This window comes from Cryptomeria japonica, chromosome 11, assembly GCF_030272615.1.
Source record: "Cryptomeria japonica chromosome 11, Sugi_1.0, whole genome shotgun sequence".
Classification (NCBI taxonomy): domain Eukaryota; kingdom Viridiplantae; phylum Streptophyta; class Pinopsida; order Cupressales; family Cupressaceae; genus Cryptomeria; species Cryptomeria japonica.
The window spans coordinates 734,766,591-734,771,266 of NC_081415.1; positions in this window are offsets into that span (position 1 = coordinate 734,766,591).

Consider the following 4,676-nt stretch of genomic DNA (forward strand, 5'->3'; position numbering starts at 1 on the left):
CATGCTCTGCTAGGAGTGAATCCTGTAAAAGATCCCAAAGCTCTGTTAGGAGTTATACCTTGTTAAGGGTAGTACCATCAAAATTATATCACAATTTCCTAGGTGCAGTGTATCTGGACAATCAAACATAACTCATCACAAAATACCACCAAAATTTGTCGGTTAGGATAACTCATCATGATCGGTGATAACTCATCACACAATCAATGAATATAGGTTGGAACATCAATACTGGTTGGATTTAACCTTTTTCAACATATAAACTGATTGTCTTCCATTGCTTCTTTGATAATCTCCACTGGATCTTCAAGTTGGTGTCAGGACATTCCTATATATACCGGTTGACAAAATGTACCGGTTTGACACCATCATAAGAAAAAAATTATAATACTGGTAGCAATATAATACAAATAACTTTGAAGTAACAGCGGTAGACAAACATATGTGTGTGTACATGTTCCATCAATGACAATATATGAAGTCATTCATTACAATCATCATCAAGCCAACAGACTCTTATAGCGGAAGACATTGATCCACCAAATGATTCCCTACCTCTCATATATCCTAAACTTATAGACTGGAAACAACCTGAACACAATATACCAACCTTTCAAAATGATGATGTCATTGTCCAATACCTATTGTCAGTCAACTCAGAAACATGCTCCACTAGCGAACCCCATAACGATGTCTACAATTAGGAGAGTGCCAAGTCTCTTAGTCGTAAAATGAACAAAATCAAAAATTGATCTAATGGTGAAAACCATCTAATGGCAGTATTAGATCACAAAAAAGTAAAAACAAAGGGCGTATCTAATGGTGAAAACCTCTTTGAGGTGCCTAAAGTTGAGATATTGGACACTCTTCCTAAATATTATCAAGAAAGATCACCAATCTTGATTGAGCCAACTCAATCAATAAATATTGGAATTGAAACAGTAGCAAGAACCATACATCTAGCAGAATCATTAATGAAACAAGAAAGACTAGACTTTGTCAAATTCTTCAAGGAGAAGTAAATCAATTTTTCTTGGTCTTATGCAGATATGACAGGTGTAGATCTGGATCTAATCATGCATCACTTATCTATATCTCCCGGAGCTAAACCTGTCAAATAGAAACTGAGAAAGATGAACCCACATGTTGCCATTTTGATTAAAGAAGAGCTGAAGAAGTTACTGGATGTTGGTTTCATCCGACCTATAGACTATTCAGAATGGATCTCTAACATTGTGCCAGTATCTAAACTAGATAAAAGCATCAGGATTTGTACAGACTTCAGAGACCTGAACAAGGCCTATCTGAAAGATTATTTCCCTCTACCAAGCATTGATACAATTGTGGATCTCACGGCAGGGCACGCGATGCTATCACTCATGGACAATTTTTCAGGCTACAACCAAATCAAGATAGCTCCAGAGGATCAAGATAAAACGACATTCACATGTTCATGGGGTACATACTATTGGAACATCATGCCTTTTGCTTTGAAAAATATTGGTGCAACCTATGAAAGAGAAATGACAATAATTTTCCATGACATGATGCATATTTTTATGGAGGATTATATAGATTACTTGCTATCCAAATCATTCATAAGAGCATAACACTTGGACATTCTTGATAAAATATTTCAGAGACTAGAGCAATTCAATGTCAGATTAAACCCCAAAAAGTGTGTTTTCGGGGTCACATCTAGAAAAATCTTGGGCTACATTATATTAGAAAAAGGCATCGAGGTGGATCTCGCAAAGGTTCAAGCTATCATGGAAATTCCACCTCCAAAGAACATTAGTCGCTACGATCTCTTCAAGGCATCCTACAATCTATCAAAAGGTTCATTGCTCAATTGGTGAACAAATTTCTCCCATTCAACCATCTACTTCATAAAAATGTACCTTTCTGATGGGAGGACAAGTGTGTAGAATCATTCCATCAGCTAAAGCAATATCTCATGAATCCGCCTATTTTGGTGCCACCAATAGCGAGCAAACCACTCATCCTCTACATATCAGCAACGGAAGTGTCACTAGGGGCATTACTAGCACAGGAAGACTCGGCAAGAAAGAAAAGAGCCATCTATTACATTAGCAGGACGTTGAATGGCTATGAACTCAATTACACTTTCATTGAAAAGGCTTGCTTAGTTGTAGTATTTTCTTCCCAAAAACTATGACATTATATGTTAGCTCATACTATTAAGCTAGTGGAAAAGATCGACCCACTAAAATACTTACTCAGCAAAGCCGCTCTCACATGAAGGTTAGCAAAATGGGTCATGATCAAGAAAGTTCATCATTCAATACACAGAATGGAGAGATATCAAAGGACAAGCAATAGTAGATCAACTGGCAAAAGAACCACTACTAGACAAACACCCACTACAGGTAGAATTCCCAAATATAGATGTGCTCACTGTTGCACCAAAGCAATGGACCCTATACTTTGATGGATCCTATATATAGCATGAATCAGGTGTCAGCATATTGTTCATCACTCCAAAAGGACACACAATTCCGAGATCCTATAGATTGATGTTCCCATGCACCAATAACATTTTTGAGTATGAAGCTCTAGTGATAGGTATCAAAGTAATCATGGAGTGGAAAATCACAAAATTGAAAGTCTATGGGGACTCTAAATTAATTATCAATCAGATCAATGATGACTATCAGACAAAGGATGATAAGATGATGCCTTACAAACACATGGTGGATGATTTTAAGAAATGCTTTGTACACATCATATTTGAGAAGATTCCAAGGCTAAACAAAAGAGTTGTTGACGCAATGGCCACCATCATCTTGCTTCTACAAATTCTAGACAGACAAAATCGTTATGAATTCCTGGTGGAGCAATTTTTTTCCCTTGCCTATGACAATTCGGAATCCCAAGTCATGTGTGCCCTAAATGGTTTGAATTCCCCTATATGGTAAGTTCTATGCCTACCTCAAAGACAATACCCTCCCACCAGACCTATCTCATAACCAAAAATGAAGCTTTATATGACAAGCATCCCGCTATACCTTAACCGCTAATACGCTTTATCGTCGAGGTCTTGATGGTACTCTTCTTCGATGCCTCGATCACAATGAATCCGACTCTGCCTTACATGTGCTTCACAAAGGTATTTGTGTTACACATTCAAGTGGTCCTACTCTTGCCAAGAAACTTCTAAGCATGGGATATTATTGGCCAAAAATGGAAAAAAAGTCCTACCAATTTGCTAGGAAATGTCCTAAGTGCCAAATTCATGGTAACCTCATACATGCATTAGTGCAAGAGTTGCAACCATTCACTATATCATGGTCTTTCTGCCAATGGGGACTTGACCTATTGGGAAAGAGCCATCCTTCCTTGTCAAATGGAGACAAGTTCATCATCACAGCCACTGAGTACTTCACCAAGTGGATTGAGGCAGTTCCATTGACTACAGTGACCAGAAAACAGACGGTTTCCTTCATTCTGAACTACCTCATCTATCGGTACAACATCCCTAGTTCCATTGTCACAGATAATGGATGGCCTTTAAAAAATTAAGAAGTACAAGAGCTTTGTGAGAAATTCCATATCCAACATTTCTTTTCAACACCTTATTACCCACAAGGGAATGGCCAAGCAGAGGCCTAAAACAAAACAATCCTAAAATCCTCAAGAAGACAGTGGATGATGTTGGTAAAGATTGGCATGTCCAGCTTAATCATGCACTTTGGGCCTACAGAATGAGTATCTGCACACCTACAAGAGCTACACCATACTCATTGGTGTATGGATCAGAAGTTATCCTACCTATTGAGGTGGAGATTCCATCACTTCGAGTGCCATTGAAAGGCCTCATTCCAGATGAGGAATATCAAGTCAACATATGCAAGAGCTAGAGCTACTAGATGAACATAGACAATGTGCCTTTGATCATCTCAAGGCATATCAACAATGAATGTGTCGAAGCTACAATCACAACGTCATCCCACGAGCATTCAAAGTTGGTGACCTAGTCTTAAAGGAAAATCCTCAGAATCAACAAGATTGGGAAAAGAAGGGGAAACATTTAAATCAGTGCATCACATTATCACACACATCACATAGGCAATTATCGGCATCATGTATTGCTTGAAATTTATAAGAATTAAATTATATCATTTTTTTGATTGAGTAAGTAGGGAGAGGGCCCTGATCCCTTACATCAAAAAAACCCCCAATAGCAAACCCACTAATCAAAAACTTATTAATAGACCACATCAAAAAAATCATAGTTTGAACCAAACATCAAGAGTAGCAGTTCAAATTAACATAATAAAAGCCATGAAGGCCAATAGTATTAAAGGAAGTAGCATATAAAACTAAATAGAAATTGAGCCTAAGCATAATAAAAAGAAACAACAGCATTAGTTGTTTGTTCCTGAGATCTTGTCTCGGGCATCATCTAACTTCTGGATGTTGATTTTCCAATCCTCCTCCTATAGGTCACAGTCTTCTTCTTTCTTATTATCTCTCTGATTCTTTATCTTGAGCATCTTTGTCAACTTTGATTTACTTGAGACCACTTCCACAACTATTTTTTGCATGATGCCATTAGTTATGTGAGTTAAGGAGTTAATATCACTCAATTTCAATTTTAAATTCGTTATATTTCTCTTCTCGTGTCGTACATAATGTGGCGCTACATCTCTCTT